At 34.2% G+C, this 22,682-nt stretch overlaps 1 protein-coding gene across 1 annotated transcript in view; it reads right to left on the reverse strand.

The window, feature by feature from the left end:
* LOC114245610 (uncharacterized) overlaps window positions 1–6,343 on the reverse strand; it is a 141,256-nt gene extending 134,913 nt beyond the window's left edge. The window contains exon 1 of the mRNA XM_028177842.2: window positions 6,224–6,343. The gene's annotated coding sequence lies outside the window, so the exon portion shown is untranslated. The remainder of the gene's footprint in view (window positions 1–6,223) is intronic.
* Between the last annotated feature and the right edge of the window lie 16,339 nt (window positions 6,344–22,682).

The raw sequence follows: 22,682 nt of genomic DNA on the forward strand, positions 1-22,682 counted from the left end.
AAAATTGCAGACAATCTACCTGCACTTAACAAGTTGGGTCGTTTATATTTCCTCAGCGACTTCTCAAAGTTATCCACAAACGCAGCTTCTCTCTCTTCTAAGCGGAATTAGTTGTTAATTGGAACTCTTCATGCATCCAATTTTACGGTAAACGCTAGTGATATAGAACGCTGGAGCGAACAATAATATACAGGGTGTAAAATAACAAACGTGCGTTTGGTGGACTATCGATTTTTACACAGTAGAAGCAAAATGAAAATCCAAACAACGTTTTCGCGCTTTCAATATATTTAAAAATATTAGAATACAGGATTACGAAATAAGGTAAACAAAAAACTCAGTTTAGTAAGAACGCCTCAGATAGCCTTTATTATTGCTTCAATGGACGAGCTCACAGCCCACCTGGTGTTAAATGGATACTGAAGCCCATAGCGTAATGCAACGTAAATGCGCCACCCACCTTGAGATATAAGTTCTAAGATCTCAGTATAGTTACAACGGCTGCTCCACTCTTCAAACCGAAACACATTACTGCTTCACGGTAGAAGTAGGCAGGGTGGTGGTACCTACCCACGCGGACTCAGAAAAGGTTCTACCGCCAGTAAATACTCAAATAATAATTTTGCGGGTTTGATTTTTATTACACGATGTTATTCCTTCACCGCGGAAGTCAATTGTGAACATTTGTTGAGTATGTATTTCATTAGAAAAATTGGTATCCACCTGGGATTCGAACACCGGTGCATCGCTCAACAAGAATGCCAAAATAATGAGCAAGTATGATTAAACTATCAAGGCCGTATTATGTACCTACTATTCAAGTAAAGGAAATCAAAGTAATTAAGTAGTGCGCAGCCCACGAGTGACGTCAACGACTTACCGTCAGGTAGGCTGTTTGTTCGTGCATACGATTGCCTATAAGGTTGTCTAGAAAATGTCTAGATTTTTCCTTTTGCTTAGATGGAAAGAAACTGCGGTCCGATCGCGGCGGGTACGTAGCTCAAGGACATCGCGACGTGAATAGCGTCGCCACATTTCCATAAAATTTACTTAATATTAAAATTAATCCGAATCTTAGATTATTTATTATGTTTTTGTGAACAAAGTTTATTTGTGTACTAAAATATTAATGATAAATAACGTTCACAGTTGATTTTGACGTGACAACGTCTTATAATTCGATGGAGCCGGCTGCACGCACGAAAAAACATGACTCATGCGGCGTTACCTCGCTCTGAGGCGTATTTTTTTATGACGTTGTCATTACACCGACTTTACAGACAACAGATTTTTTTTAATCTATGTACGTGGACCACTAAACCTAAATCTCGGTTGGTGTTAGCGCATACTTAACACATCGCAATGGTGATACTTATAGGATACCAGTATTGGAATATCGGCTGTGTAAAACGAAATGCATGAATAGTTATTGAGTGTTAGAAATGGCGGTATGAACGCGGGTGTAGTCTTGCGAGTTCCATTTCATCATCCGATATTGTTTTATCGTCGAAATCCAAGACTTGATTAAAAATATACTTGACGTCTTACCTATTAGGCTATAAGCATATATGTGTAATAGATAGACTGCATATTGGTTTTGCTTTCGCTTAAGGTTTATCCTATTTACTTGAAAATCGGTGCAGCTGTTGTTAACAGTTCGTCAAAAGTTCATAGTACCATCAAAGCGGTATAAGTGCAACAAATTGACGTTTTTATGCATACTAGTGGCCCCGCAGTATTTTTTTTTTATTGCCTTTGTAGCCAGACGAGCATACGGCCCACCTGATGGTGGGTGGTTACCGTCGCCCATGGACTACAGCAATGCCAAGGGCAGAGCCAAGCCGCTGCCTACCGAAGTAGTCAAGATGTCAGTAGTCAAGATTCGACTGTAATTAATTGAAATTATAAGTTTGAACATTATTATGGTTATATTGTCAAACACTATTATACTAATCACAGATTTCGCCTAGACTACACTATAGACAAATAATATTAAAGATAAACAATATTAACTTATTTTCAATTTGACCACAGACTTTAAGCATTAACTAAAGTTTGACAATAAACAAAACGTATATATAATTTATATACATACGTGTGTGTGTCAAATACATGGCAGTGAGTGTAATGTTTTCTTTATTGATTTAATGTATCATTTATGCATTATTTAAAAAAAAAATTAGCGTTGTGCACTCCTTCTCTATATTCTCTATAAGTGTGGGAAATTTCATACTCCTCCGTCCGCGCAATTTTCGTAAAAAGGGATACAAAGTTTTTGCTTCACGTATTAATATTATACATATAAATAGCGGTAGGTAAATTATTATTTATCTTCGCTTTTCAATTAAATGTCTACCACGTTTACGCAAATGACACGCAACACCAATACATACATTAGCGAGTGATTGAGTAGCAGGAAAACGTCTTGGCGTACACCAAAAATGGTACCATTTAGGTTGTACGTTACAGAAATTATTACTTGACATCAGAAGTAAAGGAACGAATCGATTTGTTTTTGCAAAACTCCAGTAACTATACGGTCTCGATAATATTTAATTTAAAAAAAAAAAACTCTTGAATGTCACGAACATTTTTTTGTTGATAAATTAGTATCGATTAAAACGAATCGGAATGTTCAATTTGAAAAATCGAGATCATCAAAATTCGACAGTAATATCGATATTTTTTAACGTCTCTATGGCAAATGACTGGGATGTCAAAATTTAAATATATCCCGTGAGGCTTAGGAGTTCATAGACAAAACAAAGTGAAGGTGAACTACAACACTACAACAAACTATCGTAAGTAGATCAAATAGGCCCGGACCGTGTTCCTATTTCTCTTTTTTATTAACAAATACAATTCTGTCATATGACATTTGATGTTGACCCAAGTTATAATAGTATTGTCGGTATGCGTTCAAGTTTTTTTTATATTTTTTATTTATTTATTGCATAGATAGGTGGACGAGTTCACAGCCCATCTGGTGTTAAGTGGTTACCGAAGCCCATAGGCATCTACAACGTAAATACTGCCGCTTACCTTGAGATATGAGTTCTAAGGTCTCAGTATTGTTACAACGGCTGCCCCACCCTACAAACCGAAACGCATTACTGTTTCACGGCAGAAATAGACAGGGTGGTGGTACCCGTGCGGACTCACAAGAGGTCCTTACCACTAGTATTAAACTATAATAGTTTTTTTCCAAATCAGTGACGAAGGTGACAAATACATATCTGAAATACAACTAACAATATAGAAACGGAAGAATTCGATAATTTAAGTAAACAGAGCTAAAAATAAATTTGCGAGAATAATAGTAAATGATAAAAATATTAATTCGTATTTATCAAGGATATTAAGGGGCATTTTCTTTGAAGCGTCGAGATTTAATGAAAATGAATATAAAATTGTTGCAACGTAAAAGGTACGTACTTACCTAGTCGACATCACCCACAATCATTTTAAATCTAAGAAACGGCGTCAATGCACTTTTCACAATGGTCACTCCTACACGTTTCGTAGAAATTATTTATATTTATGCTTTCATCTTTAAAATCTGCATATATGTAATATAGAATAAGTGTAGCAATTAATGCATTAAGTAATTTGCAGATGAATATTTTATTTATTTGAAATATTATATTATTTATGACTTGAGGAACGAACATATCAGCCTAACTTAATTAACAAAATAATTGACCTCGCGAACTGGAAGACGTCCCCTATTTCTTTATGTACTATGTAGAAAATCCACTGAAATACTTTATTCAAGAGGTACGCAAAAAAATAATATATCCTTTTATGAACGTATTTAACTCAACTAATTTTTCAGCTCCGTTTGCTTTTGCAAATAAGAGAAATAAAAGTAAATAAAGTGGCTTATATGTCTGTTGTGGAAACAAGCAACTTTGTTTTAAACGACATTTATTACAAGTTAAGATAAAGTTTGTTTCATATGACAATAACGTTTTGGCAGTGGCTTAATTTATAATAAGGGTTTGTTGTGAATTGAGTGGCTAATTATTTTTAGTGTTTCCTATAAATAGGTTAGTTTGAGCTTTGAGTTATATTACGAGTATACATAATTTATATGTATGTATTTATAAAAATAATTTCTTAATACTTATTCACAATTGCTAACATAGTTATTAAAAAATGTTTAATTAGCGATATTTATGAAATATTTTTGGAAAACCTATGGGAAATTTTTCGGACGATTAGAGATAGATTATTATTGCCGGGCTTCAGTAATTATTTAATAAATCAAGCTTTATAATTGTCGAAAATAAACTAGGTAATATTTATGTAGGTTTGTTAAATAATCCTAGCGAAATTAAAAGCCAATATAAATTCGTATCACCATTAACTCTCCTCTTCCCTTTCAAGTTAACGCCCAAAACTTGGATTTTTTATATAACTGTGGGACAAGTTCCACAGACTAATTAAAAAAGAATTTAACGGTTCCCAAATAAGTTTAGTGAACCATTAAACGAAATTAGAGAATTTCTGATTTACTTTAATCGAGGAAGTTTATCCGTAAATGTTTCCGCAATCATTTTCGAGAGTGCTTCTAAATGAGGCGAACATGCAGATGCCTAATCTTTGTTGTAATTTGACTGCTTTCTCAATTCTTCGTCTATGCTTCATTTAATTTATGTAAAATAATAATGAAAAACTTTGTACCCCTTTTTACGAAAATTGCGCGGACAAAGGAGTATGAAATTTCCCACACTTATAGAGAACATAGAGAAGGAGTGCAGAAGGTTAATATTTTTTTAAATTAAGCATAGAAATTACATTAAACCAATAAAAAAAAACATAACACACACTACCATGTATTTGACACACACACGCATGCATACTATTTGTTTACCGTCAAACTTTTCTTATTGCTAATAGTCTGTGGTCAAATTGAGAATAGATTAAATAATGTTTGTTTTTATTTATATTTGTCTAAAGTGTAGACTACTAGGTAGTCTTGGCAAAATCTGTAAGTATAGAATCATAATAGTGTACAAACTTATAATTTTAATTAATTATAGTCGAATTTCAACTACCGGGGGACCACTAGTTTATGTAAAATATATGATAACAGTGAATCATGAACGATATACAGAACTTTTTAGTGATTAATTTGAAATTCTACCCGAAAAAAGCTACCATCGAAGATATTAGTGTTTTTATTGGCGATGCGAACGGCCCACCTGGTGCTAAGTATAAAAATCGCGACCCACTTCATAAATTAAATGGGAAAACGACATTAACTTTTGTTACCGAAGGTTGCTTTTACATAAATATGAATAAACATTGGAGCTCAGATGTTTGAGTGCTTTATAAATCCATACTGTACACATCAATACTGTATTCTGAGATTTCGGGCGTCACAGATTCGATGATATTTTCAAACTTCAAAAATTTTAAATAGTAGTTTTAATCATAATTTTACTAAAGAGCGAATGAAGGGAACTCACATTAAAGCTGAAATGTATACTTACGACTTCAAAATAAAGACCTTAGCTTGAAGTTCTCTGTATCTAATAAGGGTGATTTACGTAAAGCACAATTCATAATATTTTTGAAAAGATTTTCTTTATATGCTCGCAATCCAAAAGAAACACTATATATTTTTATGAGGTTAGAGAATTAGTAAAAAAAATTGTTTAGGGTATACATACATTCGTTGTTTAGACCGATGTGGTATGTCCGTCTTAATTTGAAACGTGACTTGAAAGATTTGAACGTGACGTTTTAACATCAACGTGATTTGAAAGAAGTCCTTAGTGGCAGCATCGGCTTGCCTCTACTATTAGAATTGCAGACTGCATGAGTTATGGTGACCATTCACAAGACCAATTAGTGTGTAGGATGCACGCATGTGTTTGAGGGAATAATTATTATTTTTCGTAACTCAATTCTGCCTCTTCTAATGTTTACTTCAGAATTAAGTAATCTCCAAATGTCCTATGGATGTAATTAAAACAAAATTAAAAGCTTTTTAAATAACAATTTTTAAGTAAGCCCTAAAATTACCTAATGACCATGAGCAAGGGTAACAACTTACCACCAGTTGGGCCGTACTCGTTTGCCTGTCATTAAAATGTAATAATTGCGGTAATTGCATTTTTGGTTTACTGGTTCTAATAATTTTGATGTTCCAATCTCGTTTAAACTCATTTTATATTCAAGGAAGGTAAAATAAAACTTTAAGTGCACTACTCACCTGTTTATATTTTCACTTCACGATCGCGCAACTATAAATTCGTATTCGACAAAGCAACCGGCCGCGTCCGACCGACGCCGCTGTCAGCGTGATACTGCCTGCACGCTGATATTGTGATTATAGTGATAGTACTAGAATGCGAATGCATACGTTTATTCAAAAGCTAATTAGTTTTTCACATACACTTTGCCGTTCGTATTTTAGTTTTTAGTTGAGCACAAGTTGTAATGTGTGAAGGTTTTCTCTTCGCGTGATTGGGGATAGCCGATATAATTTAGTTAAGGGCTAGCAGGTATTTGCATTCTACGTCTGACTCAGTACACAAAAGCTTATAATTTATTAAAATACTTCCGTCATTGAGTATTTTGTGAACATTCAGTAAACTACATCTTGTGTGTGGGAGTGAGTTTTTTTTCGGCATTCTAGTTATGACCCCGATAACCACTCAATATCGGGTAGGTCGTAACGTAAGTTAGCTTGTGTATGTAAAGTTAAAAAGCTTCATAAAGCACATAGCCAATTCTATTTAAATAGTCTGAGCCCGTTCGTTTATTTGTAAAGTAAAAAATATGAGTACTAAATAAAACACAAATTTTCACCAAACTGTTATTTTAACAATAAATTTCAAAAAAAAATATCTTTTGCTTCGGTATTCAAAGCAAATTTCGTAAAGTTGTGTTTCAAATGCCAGCAGATATGTAACGATTCAAAAATAATAATAAAACTTTCACAAGCGCTTTTGAATCTTCGTTTGTTTACCATGGACTGTACGAATGTTATGCAGCTGGGAATTGGCGATGAACGTGGGCGGTGGCATCCACTTACCATAAGAGCGGTGCGCATTCTATCGTCGACAGCACCGGAATGAAATATTGAGGTGTTATATTTGAATTATATCAAGATTTCTAGCTCGTAGGTGTAGTCAGGATTACTTCCCAACTGATGTTCGGCGATTACCGGATAACATTGGGGCCCAGCCGCCATCTATCTTGAGACATAAATCTCTTTTGTTTTTTGTAGATCTAATCTAGAATGCTAATCATGAAAGTAAAAACGGATGTGGTAAAAGAAACATTAAAAGAAGAAACAGAAAAGCCTATGGCATGCTGAAATGAATATGCCATTGTAGAAATAACCTATGGAGGGTTGACGTCAGACAAGTAGCCGGTCGTAAAATTCATGCCAAATCTCTGTGCACCTTGATAATAGGACATGCTGCGCCAACCTCATGTAATGTGGGATAGGGGCAACAAGAAGAAGAAGATGATATTGACGACCCCACTAACCTCTCTGCTATTAATCGGTTGCTAGATCCAAAAGATATCGTAACGCAAGATCCATTTTGAGATACAGTCGAAATCTTAATTGCATTGCATAGAAGTTGTTCTGTTCAATGTCACATTGTTTCTTAGAGTTATAAATAGGTGGGATTGTATCTAACCGTGCGGGATCGTATTGCGTTCTTCGGTTTGAGTTACATTAGAATAGTGACTTATTTCCAGACAGAAACGCGTGGTTACCTCTTGCAAAAACAAGCAGAACAGTGATTATAAGCTGTAAAAGCGTAACACTGATGCCATATCATCTAACTGAAAAGATTCATCTTAAGAAAGCTTAAGTCATAGACATCGGTTTTTATGAGCTTTTTTGCTTCTAATAGTGGATAGAACAGCCGTGGTCAATTGATTGATAAATATTGAATAATTTTTTTTTAACCTTTTTGTAAAATTAATTAATTGTAGACTTCTTTACTCTTAGGAGTCGAAAAAAATAATCTAAGATTGTACTGTGTCGAAAGTAATCATGAACACAATAACAGCGTTAAGTAGGTTTAAAATGCATCTGTTTCTTCTCAGAAGATTATGAATATTTTAAAGAAAAAATTGATACAATCTGTTACAAGCTAATTGTTCTAAGCGATAAGTTGTATCAAATAAGTGGCACTAGGAAACCAACATACATAGATTAAATTTTGAAATACATGTTTCTCTTGAAACTAATTAATTACAATGATTTCAAACAATTTTGCTACTGTGACGAAAGAATAAAAGAAATTTAAATTCCATTCTGTTACATTATTGGATTTTTTTCTTCTTGGGCTTCGACAGTTCCACAATTCTTTGTATTCGCGGAATTTATTTGTCAGAATTGAGAAATTCTTTAAAAACAATAGGTACCCTGCTAATAACAGAATTAAGTAATGTTACACTGTATCCGTTTATTGGCAATAAAAAAGTTCAAGTTATTCTATGTTACCGAATCAATCCGCTAAGAATCGGTATTTGTAATCATTTAAGTTCGCCTCCTACTTGTGTTGGAATGGGTCCAGTACAGTCTGGACGTTTATTGCTTGTCAAAGAGTTTCAGACTACGTAAAATACTCACATTTACAATCCTGAATTCCAAAACTATTCTCTTGAGCTAGAATTAGAAATACATTATTTATTTATTTATTTATTACACTTCATGTAAAATTTACATTGGCGGACTTAATGCCTAAGGCATTCTCTACCAGTCAACCAAAGGTAGTGCAGAGTAAATAGTAAATAATTATAAATAATATATTATAAATAATAACAAAACTACATTTAAACAACTAGTTAACAACCAACGTTTCAATTCAAATTTTAATCGATTTCTTTGTGATCGCTTGTGATTTTATCGATCGATAAATTTTGTGCATTTTTTTTTGTTATTGTTTTTGTTTGTTCGTTCCTTGTAACTTAATACTGTTGCGCGGTGGGGTTCAAAATAAATAAAATTCTACTGATTTACAATTAAAAACTGTATTTACTGCACTTAGAACACACATAGAACACTTTAAAAATTTCAATTCGCTTCTTCCGCTTCGCTTCCGGTGATCCATTCGCTGTTTTGCTTCGAGTAGTTCCGATTACTGACTGATTGCGTGCCATCTTTGCAACGCTTTTATAGTCGATACGACATCCCTAGAATCGTCGAGAACATTTCTCACAAGTCGAGTACCTTCGATGTATTTACGCTATATGACAATAGATGGCGTTGTACTCCTCGAGCGTTCTAGATGTTACTAGATTATTCGATATTTGTTAGACTATTCGGCAATAGATGGCGTTACTTTTACCGGTGTAACAATACTAATTCGAATATTTAAAAAAACGACAATCCCATTCCGCTAGCTCACAGAATTACGTATAAGTTAAGCGTGCATTTTTTATCCTTTTTTGTATTTAGTTTAGATTCATGCATAAAGTTTAGGAGTGGGTAATATCGGTTTTGCCGCGTATCGAATCGTATCTATATATCGAGGATCAATATCGGATATTGAATCTATATATTTTCTGAATCTATATATTGATGGATGCTAGTAGATTTTCTCGATTCATGATATTTGAGATTTGAAACGATACGCTGATATAATATCGTAGTAGATATAGATTTAAGTCAACGTTATACGGTTGGTTTTCTGATATCAATTTATAATATGATCTTAAAGTAATAAAAAGAACATGAAAATAAAAATATCAATAAAACTTTCCTTCATGCTTTTACCAGGCTTAGGACTGGCTACATTATTTTCAGTTTTTAGTATTTTGTGTCTTAATTTAAAATTACAAAATATACCAAAAGAGTGTAGATTTCACAAGTTTAATACAAACACAAGAAATAAACTCAATTATTTGGATTCAACTAAAAATAGAAAAATGTGTACTTTAAAAATCAAACACAAAAAACTTTTAAGTATTTATAAACACTTGTCCAAAAATTCTAGTTCAAGGTCAAAGCGCGTGAAATTAAATTCAACGATGCAAATAGGCTATACTGCATTCAAGTTAGGGTCGAAAGTTGAAACTTCTTTCCTTAATTGTATCCTGCTGATACGCTAAGAATAATCTACAGACATATGGACTTAAATATAAGGTTTAAAATTGTATGGATAATGCCTGTTTCTGTTTCATTCATCACATGATATCCCTCATATATCGTGCGCTCACTCACTCTGGCCGATTCGATACGAACCAAACGAATATTGCTGATATTAACGAATCGGTACGATATGCGATGCGCATCACATCGAGCAATATCGTGTATCGGCTGATATCGAAATATAGATTTCGATTCACGAATCGGTACGATATGCCGATGCGCATCACATCGAGCAATATCGTGTATCGGCTGATATCGATATATAGATTTCGTGCGGGGCGATATCGGCTTCAACGATATTGCTGCGATATATAGATATTGAATCTATATACGATTTATATCACCCACTCCTAGCATAAAGTAACATTTACGCGCACCTTCATTTGCGTTAAAGTATTTTAAAAAAAACATCGCTTGTAAACGGTACCTTGTATTTGAATGAAATGTACCGTATGTTATTTTCTATACCCCCGACAATATAATATATTTTCGTGATGAATGGTTGAGTAGTTAAAACGTAAATGTCGCAGCGAACAAACTCACCTTTGCATTTATTATATTAGTAGTAATACACAGTTACGTTTTGATTGCATGAATGAATTTAACATAGTCATTATTATAATTATAATAACATAAATATTCATGATCGCTAAGGAAAGCCAGCAAATATATGACCCATTTGATTTTGAGTTGTCAATGCTTATGAAATCAATGTCAATTGCTTATGAAAGCCAGTAATACTAAGAGCACAAAAGGTATTTGTCTAATGCTGAGGATTTTAAAAAGTCTCATTTGTTGAAGGATATGTGACAGCACTCAGAAAATACTGTGGAGGTAGGCTTATTATTTTCCATCCGTTCTATCTTGAGTGGTTTAATTGATAGCAAATATGAAAACATAAAAGCTGGAAACGCACTGGTTTTTGGCATGATGGATGGAGGGATGAACTTTATTCCAAGGTGTGAAGTGCGATTGTTCAAAGATGAGGACGTTGTTTCAAACAATTTTTTTTTTATTGCTGCATCATACATTTTTTCCATGTTTTGAATTTTTTAATTTAGATTTTTGCATATTTTTTTTCTTGCAAGAATAGTTGAATTCGAAATATATAAATCAATGAATCCTAAAAAAGAACCATTAACAAGTAAGAGTTTATTAAGCGGTGAATTGAAGCTTAAAAATTTATATTTTTTATGTATTTAACCTGTATATATAGTATATTTATACTGTACTATAATGTATGAATTGTGTAAAAACAAATCGAGTATCTGTTAAATAAACGAAAGAATATCTCCAAGGTGTGCATGACTAACACATCTTACAGATACAATGTAGTTATCCCACACACCAAGTGTTCGTTGATAGAGACTTCGTCAAGTAATATTCCCAAGGCATTTTCTTTATCAGTACTCACACCTTGATGAACTGATATTCACTTTGATGAACTGTTTATTAGTCATAAATTAGGAAACCCTTTAGATGCATTATAATCATCGAACTATACAATTTTTATGTTGTACGTAATTCTTTATGATTTTGTTGTTTATACTAAAGTGGTTGTCCATCGCCTTTTAGTGGAAGTGATAGAAAATAAACCAAATCTCTAGAAATATAATCTGTCGTCGTTTACAACTAAATTTGGAAGCATTAAAACTTACATACCTACTTAACCAAAATTATATATAAAATATTAGGGGTTAAAGTATTAAATTGTCGTTTTATTGTAATAGGTACTTCGAATTGACATAGAACCTTCATGGTTTGAGATTTTTAAGTGATTTCTTTCAAATAGTACCCATGAGGTTCTTCTTTTAAAATGTGCAACATTCGATTATCGACTTTCAGTTGTTTTTTTTATTCAGCTTAGACAAGAAAGATAAATACTTCGAAAACTCGAGTGGTTTTTAAACACGAGCTCCGACGCGGAACCAACGCTACAGACACAGCTCGCACTATCTTTTGTCGTGTCGTGTCATGTAATGTTGCGTTTGGAGAGGGGACTGTTAATGAACGCACCGTGCGGTTTTGGTTTAAACGCTTTTGTAATGGAAATTTTGATTTGAAGAACGAACCACGTGGAAGATCGCCCACACAAGTGAATAACAATGAATTGACAGAGATCGTGGAAGCCGATCCGAACCAAACTACCCAGGAATTAGTGGCATAGTTTAACGTTACCTTACCAACAATATTGACTCATTTGCGTCATCAATAAAATAAAATAAATATGAAAAATGGGTGGCTCAGGATTTGTTGAATCGATACAGAAATGAAGGAATATTGGATCGAATTGTGACATGTGATGAAAGAGGAATTATTCGAGATGATCCCCTCATCTCCTTTTTATAATCGCACCTCCCGCCATCGGAGCAGAGTTCATCTATATTATCTGGAGCCGCTGCGTTCATCGGCAGTGCATTTCCAAAGATCTTTTTTGGCACGTATCATCCGGCTTTGGAATGAACTCCCGTCCACGGTGTTTTCCGAGTGGTCCTTCTTCAAACGAGGCTTGCGGAGAGTACTTAATGGTAGCCAGCGGCTTGGCTCTGCCCCTGGCATTGCTGATGTCCATGAGCGACGGTGACCACTTTCCATCAGGTGGGCCGAATGCTCGTCTGCAGACGAAGGAAAAAAAAAGAAAAAAAGTGAATTCTTTACGATAACCGTAAGCGAAAAATGCAATGGCTGACTCCAGGTCAAACGCCGCAACAGTGTCCTAAAGCAAACCTTACTAAGGTAACTGTTTGGTGGTCTCAGCATGGTGTTATTTATTATAGCTTTCTCCGATCTCGTCAAGCAATAACGGCAGATGTCTGCTGTGCCGAACGCGCAACAATGATAATAAAACTTTCAGTGGAACCGGCCCAACTCAAAAACCAATTACAATTTTTCAGTACAAATCAGCAATTTCATACTTTAAACCCCTATTACTAATGGTTAAAATCTGTACCCAAAATGTATTTTTTAGAGATCATCATATATCATCATATAGAAATCATCAAGATTCATTTAACATTTAAATATATTTTTTTTTATAATTTACTATGTTCTAAAACTATAACTTTGATTGAAATTGGTTATATAATAGGTCGTATGATGTAATTTTTCCTGCTGGCCCCGTTGGTAACCAAACTAACAACTAAAGAATCAAGTTAAAACACAGAATTTTTATTTTAGTCAACGCCAACTTTGGGCAGTTAAGAAACTAGTTTAATGGACTAAAAGAAGAATAATAATACGGTCCAGACTTCGAACTCACGTTGGCGACATTCATGGAGACTAAAATTTGATTTCACTCCATTAACACGTTACGTACTTATGTGTTGGAAAAGCAATAACACAGTTCATGAAATGTTTGCAATTATAAAAGCATAAAGTACCCTGACCATGTATTTAATTACATACATATGTAATTTTTTTTCATTGCTTAGATATGTGGACGAGCTCACGGCGCACCCGATGTTAAGTGGTTTCCGGAGCCCATAGACATCAACAACGGAAACGCCGCCACCCACCTTGAGATAGTAGTTCTAAGGTGCAAGTATATTACAACGGTTGCCCCACCGTTCGAACCGAAATGCATTATTGCTTCACGGCAAATATAAGCAGGGTGGTGGTACCTACCCCTGCGGACTCACAAGACGTCCTATCACCAGATACATAATATGAAGAGTTGATAAAACGTTGACATTTTAATTCCATTGATATCTGAGTACCTAAAACCTTTAATAAAGTATCGAGCATGTTAAAATATTGGTACTTTAACAACATAAGGAACAGAAAACGTTATTTTCCATAAACAAAACGTACTGATGCATCGTAATCGATTTTACCACGTCTCATTTGCAACATCTGCCTAATCCAACGTAGAAGCCGTGTGCTGCGTTAAAAATATAATCTATATTCATGAAGAACTCATATTTATTCTGTTTTATTCCAGCTCACGTACAGTTTCCATACGAATGGAACTTTGAAAATCGATTGTAGCTCCCTGTATTTGTAACTCTTGCGTGTGTTAGTTCGTTGATTCGATATCTAAATTTGACTAATTGCATGCTTCGTTTATTTGGATAATGTTTAAGATGTTTTATTAGAAAGAACAAAATTGTTCGTTAAAATTGTCTTTTTTTCTTGCTAACATACCTGACTAAAGTGATTACGGGAGCCCTTAGATATGGGAACTTAATATCGAGACATGAGTTTGTAGTCTCAATCATATTGTGCATAACTGCTGTCCCACCCCAAAAATCGGAACGCAGGTTGCTTCGTACAGAAATACACTAGTTAGATACGCCCTACCACTAGTGATTGTAGCATTGTGTAATGGCGCACAACGATTTAAGTTCATGATAAATACGGCTTGTGGCCGCTTTAAATAAAATATGTTTAAAAGTAATTAATAGCAACGGTCCATTGAAAGTGCTCAGTCAACCCAATTAGCGATTAATTAAAGCTGTTTTGGTAACAATCGTGTAATTTATTACACGATTTTTTATTACTGGTGAATTCAAATTATTACCTCATTAAATATAAATACTGTTTTATTAATGCTTAATTTAGCATTAAGCAATGTGGAAATTGACCGCGTCATCACACAGATAGTTCTGATTTGATTATTTATTGAGTCATGTGTGAGGCTGCATTTGAAATTGTTGTGCTTCGTGTTTCGCTTTGATGCACGAAAAGTTAATAAAATCTTTGGCAAATAGAAAGAGTTTTTTTCTTTTCTTTCTAATACTTTTTTTCACCAGATGGGTTAAGACATTTACAGCTCACCTACTGTTAAGTGGTTACCGTAGCCTATAGGTACCAGTAAGTGTAAGTGCAATCCAATTTCACATATGGAGCCAAAGTCTGATCTTTATTTATAGTCACTGTAGACTGACGATAATGTGGTTCGTCTAATGGTAGATGGTATCGCCAAAACACTGGTTACCACAAACTTTATGAATAAGATAAGGGTGGTCTCGCCTATACCCATGACATTTCCGTGAGGACTACATCACATAAACAGCAATAAGACTTTTTTTGTTTTTTTTTAACGCATTGTTAATATCTTTTATTATGGTTAAGTTGTTCGTGAACATTTATAATGTATTAGAAATATCCTTAAACATATGTCCGGCAGTGGGCGTCTGTGGGCTGAAAGATAGATAGAATTATCATAGAAAAATTGTCACCTGCCTGCGGGATTTTAACAGTGGCATATTGGCATCGCTTGATATCACTACATCGGGCGTCTTATGCTTTAAGCCACGCCGTTTTCGACAAAGTTTTCCAGTCATTTCTATTAATTAACATCAGATTATACATTTCATAAAAGATCTTTCGGTTATGTAACGTCCGAAACTTACGATAATTGCAAAATCAAATCGAAATGTCACTTTAAATCAGTATTTAATGTTATGAAATAATTTACTTTTGAATTCATCACTGATAGTGAACCTACTTACAAATATGTTTTATTACTCTTTCAGGGCCGCCTTTAGGGAAAACTCAACGGGTCTTATTTTGAATTCCGTATAGCACGCGTGCAATTGCGTGATATTAAGACACTTTTTTTGACTTTATTACATTCGATTCACATTACTTTCGATGTGTAGTTTATCTTCATTTATTCTTGTGTGGGAGTACATTATGTAGAGTGGGGTCAAAGTTTTTTTTAAAACTAAAAAAGATGGCTTTACGGTTAATGAACTGGTTGTGCTATTACAGCTAATTCAAGCTACATTTTTATTATTCTATCCGATACTCCCCGAACACTTTTATTATTTTTAATTTTAGCAGGGAACTGCATTTTAGATATTTGTTTTGCCTTAAGTTCTTTTTTGCAGACTAATACAAGACCCAACTAGTTAAGTTATTATCGATGCCTATAGATCACAACGAGAATCACACCACATTCCTTGAGACGTAAGGTCAAAATTTAAATAGTAGATTGTAAAACAGCCTTCTCACTCTTTAAAACGGTATGCATGACTATTTCTCGGCAGAGACGGCCTGGTGATTTCAATTCAAGAGGCCACAGAGTCTAATTAAGTATTTCTTCGAGTTCATTTATAATATGATTAATTCATGAAGGGATTACATCGTGGAGTTTATTATATAGGCATAGAGCGTCTTTGATTCCAAAAAGATCCAATGAATCATCAAACTTCAGATTAAAAATATACTTGAGTCCACTACTGTATCTCAATTGAGTGGCTCAACAATAATTGGAGCGAACATATTCGACAAATTCAAGCATAATTTGATGAATTAACAGCTATAAAGCAGTTTATTGGTATTGATGTTTTTGATGAAGTGCTATCCTTGTTTCATTATTATTTATTAATATTTATAATCTTCAGAAACTTTAAAATTCTACTGAAATAATAGCAATTAAATTTATAATAGTGGAGAAAATAACTGAAAATATACATTCACATATTTTCGTATAGATAATTTAGTATATTTTTACGATTATGCATGCTTAATGGCAAATGCAATTACTAGTGGTAGGACCTTTTGTGAGTCCGCGTGGGTAGGTTCCACCACTTTGCCTATTTCTGCCGTGACGCAGTGGTTTGAAGGGCTGGGCAGCCGTTGTAAATATATACTTGAGACCTTAGAACTTATATCTCAAGGTGGGCGGCGCATTTACGTTGTAGATGTCTATGGGCTCCAGTAACCACTTAACACCAGATGGGCTGTGAGCTCGTCCGCACATATATGCTATAAAAAATAGATTAAAAAAAAGTGTAAATGATCTCTCAACCTTCTAGACCCATGAAAAGATATCAAAGAGTAAAATATTCATAAAATATATGCTTCGATTTCAGTTGCAATTATAATATTTTCAAGGCGTCCTGTCCCTTGCGTCAGTAACAGTATCTAGTTCAATTCAGACTCATTCTCAACGACCTTGTTTTGCTGAAGAAATTCCCTGCATAAATCAAAACAAAATTTTATTTCAGTTTTTAATATAGTTAAAGTTCGAGCTGATACCTGAATATTGCAAAGATACCTTTATTATTCGTGTTATCGAGTCTACGTAAACAGGATCCATGGATGTGTTACCGTTAGTGATAGCAATTGCAGTGAACAAACTTTTTGAACCACCGCCAACTTGAGAGACAATGTCCGTTTGTTGCATAGATAACGGAAGTGATTGACCTATATATTGTAAACTAAGCCAATCTGCTCAATATATTGTCACAAGCAAACCACATCCAAGGGGTGTACTAAAGGTACATAATAATATACATTAAAAAAGTTGTAACTTTAAAAAATATTAGTTTTTAACCGGATTATTTAGCTGTACTTCGTATATAGTGTTTTATTGGATCTTAGCATACCTACTCTTGCGTGATTTTCATGAAAAAAATATTCAGATGCCAAGTTTGCGAATTTCGGAAACGTTACTAACATAACTTGTTTTTTATTATGTTTTCTTCTGTAAAGTGCCGGAAATTGTAAAATGAGAATGAAATAGAAGAAAAAAAGACGCCATATTTTACCTTACCATACAATATTCTTTACTTAAGTTATGACGTGAAAATCAAAAGATACTAGAAGTGCTATTTTACTTCTAATGTACTGTGGGAATCTATGCATTTGCGTTAGGTTATGTATCCACTTAGCACCAGAGGAGTCATGAGCTCCTCGGTACATCTGCCATAGTTAGAACGTAAAAATATGCAACTCAATTTCAAAATTTTAATATCGATAATAACTATACTGCAGTTTTGTTTTTCAAAAACAACTTACTAACGTTGACACTCAGAATGGACTATCTTAATTGTATTCGTATAAAACATTTTATGTCTATCTTGCTAAACTAACATATCATAATAAAATGTGGACCGCCGTGGACCGTTGAAGACTTACTTTATCCTTTACTTGAAATTAACCGTGAAGTCGATTTACGTCATGCCTACAGTATAAACGCATTTAAATTAAAATCGAATAAAAAAAAAAAAACAGTACTTTACCAATTCAAAAATATTATAGGATAAAAGTAATTTTAATTTATCTTGCATTATTTGACCTAAAATTTCATAGAAGCTATGCAAATTAAATAAAGCCTGGTAAAAGCACAGACTTTGAATTACTAATTGGTTTTCAAGCCTTTTCTTATCACGTCGCAAAACCTTAGTATTCCTCCAAAAACTAGTAACTTGGTATACTGTCTTTGTGCAGTATCGATACACAAGTTTAGGCGGTCGACACGTTCGCAAACTTGTAGTATGCATAATACATTTACTTATCAAGGATCATCATGGCGATGAGAAAACAATAGAAGGAAAATGAGTCTGAAATGTATTTTGCCCAACACAAATAGTGGTAATCTACATAAATAATAAATAATAAATAAATATATATAAAAATTAATTGCTGTTCGTTAGTCTCGTTAAAACTCGAGAACGGCTGGACCAATGAGGCTAATTTTGGTCTTGAATTATTTGTGGAAGTCCAGAGAAGGTGGACGGAGGTGGTAGGAAGGATGGTGGAGGTTAAAAGGTGGATAAATATGAAAATGCTCGGAATGAAATAAAAATAACAATTTTGTTTTTCCTTTCATGTGTCGGACGGATTTCTTTTGTTTGTTTTAAGTTTATTTTATACAAAAGTTTAGGTTGAAGCACTACGAAGTCTGCCGGGTCAGCTGCTAGCTAAGAATGGAAATTTCCATCGAAATATTTTATTACTGTAATGATAATTTTAAATTCTGTGTATTATTTTATACATATTTCCAAATTTATGATTTTTACGAGCATTTTTATCTAAGATTTAGAAACTCTATGGATAGAATTTTAAAATCAAGCTAACATTAACACAAGTAATTCGCCTTTGTTTGTTTGACCATATAGTTTTCGGCACTAAACTCAGAGCATTTAAGTGAAATTTACTGTACGTTAGGGCGTTGTACTCAAATTTAAGGTCAGTGCCAACTTTCGTATTGGTATTTAATGAAATTTAAGCCCGCGGAGACCGTCTCCCGGGTAAAAGCTTGTCAAGTTAAATTTGAGTACTGAAATAAAACGTAAGATCATGTGTTTATTATTGTTTGAAAATTATTGAACCGTTATCTTATAGCTATTCAGTTTATTTTATTTATTTATAAATAGCATAGAGTTAAATGCTAAAGCAAAATACTTGCCTTGCTTTTTGTCATAGCAAGCCTTTTGAACACAATTTACTTTAAATTCCCAAAATCTCAATTTAACATAAAATAATTTGTTTTAATTTCAAACAACTGGAGTTCATTCACCTTCATGTTCACACGATCGGCAAAGAATTTTGCTTTTAACACCATCCACCAGAATGCCCCAATAATAGCTTGAATTATTTTATATTCAGAAATCATATACACGGCCTTCAATAAAAGAATATCGAATAGCTCATCGTTATAACAAATAATCAGTAACCAAATACACAAAAACGATTTCAATAATTATGTAAATATAATATATAAGAATATTAACAACCGCTACATTTTCTTAAACTGTTCTAACCTTTCCGTAGGTTAAGGTCATGCTAAAGTTCACCCCTAAATCAACTGTGACATTATTACTTCCCTTTACTTGTTGTCAGAAAGGATTATTGTTCAGGATATCGCCATCGCTTCCTATAGATTTGTTGGAACGAAAACTCCTTTTATAAAATAAATATTGTGTCACTAGGCTTACTAATTGTTTGATATTTTGAGATTCTTATTTTGAATCCATCTAAACTTACTAGTATACTCTGTAGATATCAACGATCTTGTCGCGGGTACTTTTTTTATTCGACAACGTTCACTTAAACCGTGAATATAATAGAAAATACATATTTTCTGGGGCCTTCTTTAAATGTCGGCTTACCTTCATGCTTGGTAAAATTTTATCTCTATGTAGAGAGCTACTAGTAACCTTAAAATTATTGCAACCCTTTTCAAGCTTACCGAACGGGCTTCTGAAAGAATTACTAGTTTGTGTCAAACGCGATAAAGCCTTTGCCTATGAAATTATTAACGATTTACTATTATGTACCCAATACAGTATTATGTTTTTTTTTTTTGCTTTGAGTGCTGTCTTAATCTCCATTTTCGAAATTTAAAACAAATTTAATGTTTGAAAATATACTGTTTTGCTTATCTATCGCCAGTTGCCTTGAGTGCTATTCTGGCTTCCCCCTGTGCATGCCAGCTCAGCCTGAGAGACTTCCCTAACATAAGCCCAAGCACTGAGTTTACCACAGGATCGGAATCGTAACCAACTGAAAAGATCCGGCATGAAACTGAGTGGGTTGTTTGTGGGTTAAGTTGGACATTGGAACCTTTGGTTGCATTCGACAAGTTCGATGTGAATGGTAACCGGTGCTTGGAGTACCTAAAAGCATCAAATGTGGATCGGGAGGATACGATAGGACATCTTTAGGGAGATGGCGACCTTGCGTGGTCCCGTCGCCTGGTTCGGGTATGTAATTAAAGGGTTATATATATTAATGAATTGTCCAGTCACCCTCAGTCGTCCTCACCGAAGCCGTCGCTTGTGACGAAGGGCTCGACGAGTACATTAACCCATAGACAGAGCCCACCGAGTTTCTCGCCGGATCTTCTCAATGGGTAGCGTTTCCGATCCGGTAGTAGATTCTGCGAATCACTGCTCTTGCTAGAGCCAGTGTTAGCAACACACCCGGTTTGAGCTCCGTGAGCTCACCTACACATGAAGGAGAAGCTGAAATAGCCTCTCAAGGCTATCAGCATAGGTAAGAAAGAAAAAAAAATGGATTGACATGATTTTTAGAAATATCCGTGTGGTTAGGCTACTCTCCACCCCGACTCAATGACGAATGAATAAAATATTTCATCATTTTAGAATTGCTTGTATAAGCTACTGAACTTGTGGAGCACATTTATTGCATTATATACATATGTGTGTACATATGTATATCAATTTAAAATAAATCTTTCTACAGAAAAATCGATTAACCTCAAACAATGATAAATCAAAACGAAATTTGACAATTTCTCATAAACGTTTTTAACGTCACTTTATCCTAGTCACTCGAATGTGAGAAATTCAATTTTTTATTTTAATATGTGCAGTTTCGACACATTTCGACATGTTTTACTGACGGTTTTCATACGATTTATTGAATAATTCAAGATCGGCGAACGCTTTCGACTTTAGAACAAAAATGACTTGTCTCGTTAGATCATAACTCAGCATTGCACTGAGCTATGATAGGATGATTCCTCTGCGATAGAAAGAAAAATCATTTTATTAGAAAGAGTCAATAAAATATGCTTTCACAAGTCTAGGTTTGCTAGCGTATGAATTGTAGCAATGTGATTACGGATTTTTTTACAAATTATTACAATACTTTAGAGCAAAAACAAATAATTTAAAAATAAAATATATGAGTTCATTTTTAATTTATTTTCACAATCGGCACTATCATAAGAATGGAATATGATTTTTTCTTCTTTTTTAGTATCATGTAATATTGATCTTCATAAATGATCATAGGTAAGACCTACGTTTTTCTTAATCGTTGGACTGTATTGTTGACTGTTAGTGACGCGTTTATATGTTGTACCTACAGCGTATTATTAAATACTCTTGCTGTAGATTATTCTTGAAGTAATAATACGACATATGGAACTTAATTTAATTAGAAACACGTGAATATTTTAACTAAACATAGTGTAACCCGATTCTTGGGTTAACAAAACAATCCGTGGTCGATCCAATTTTCTTTCTATAAATATAATTTTAATTATCCGACAGAAATAAGTAGAATGGTTGTACGGAGGTACGTTCACAATACTGCCAATGCATGGAATTTAAATAATGTTTAAATCAGTAGCGTACTCGTTATTGAAATTTGATGGGCGATGTTTTTTTTTCCCTACCCATGCTGATAGCCTTGAGAGGCTATTTCAGCTTCGCCCTAACGTTTGTAGGTGAGCTCACGGGGCTTGAAACGGAGAGTTGCTAACACTGACCCTAGCAAGAGCAGTGCTTCGCAGAATCTACCGCCGGATCGGAAACGCGACCCACTGAAAAGATCCGGCGAGAAACTCAGTGGGCTGTGTCTGTAGGTTAACTCGCTCGTCGAGCCCTTCGTCGCAAGCGACGGGTTCGACGAGATGTACAAACTCTATTACAGTTTAGATTACCATCATTCTCTGGCTCAGACATGATAAATTTTCAATAACAGATTCATTGGACAAAATTTTTGTATTAATTCCTCATAAAGTCGGCCAAATATGAGACTTTAAGACATATAAAACTATTTCATATGCTTCGAGTGGTTCTCAAAACTGTCTAGACGCAAATATCGATACTAACCGAAACCTGTGGTGATCATTTAACGCGCTCTAAGTTTTATGGCAACGCTCAGTGAAGGGACTTAGCAATAAAAATGTTGGATTTTCCAACAGCAAAAAATGGTGATTTCAGGTTGCCCCATTGGATTAGTCGAATTTTATTATAAATAAATTACTACTTAACACATTGCTTAAAGTATTATTATATACTATTTGTATTCCTCAGTTAGAGAAAAAAAAAACTTTCTGAATTGA

The sequence above is a fragment of the Bombyx mandarina genome, chromosome 23 (assembly GCF_030267445.1).
Source record: "Bombyx mandarina strain Sakado chromosome 23, ASM3026744v2".
NCBI lineage: Eukaryota > Metazoa > Arthropoda > Insecta > Lepidoptera > Bombycidae > Bombyx > Bombyx mandarina.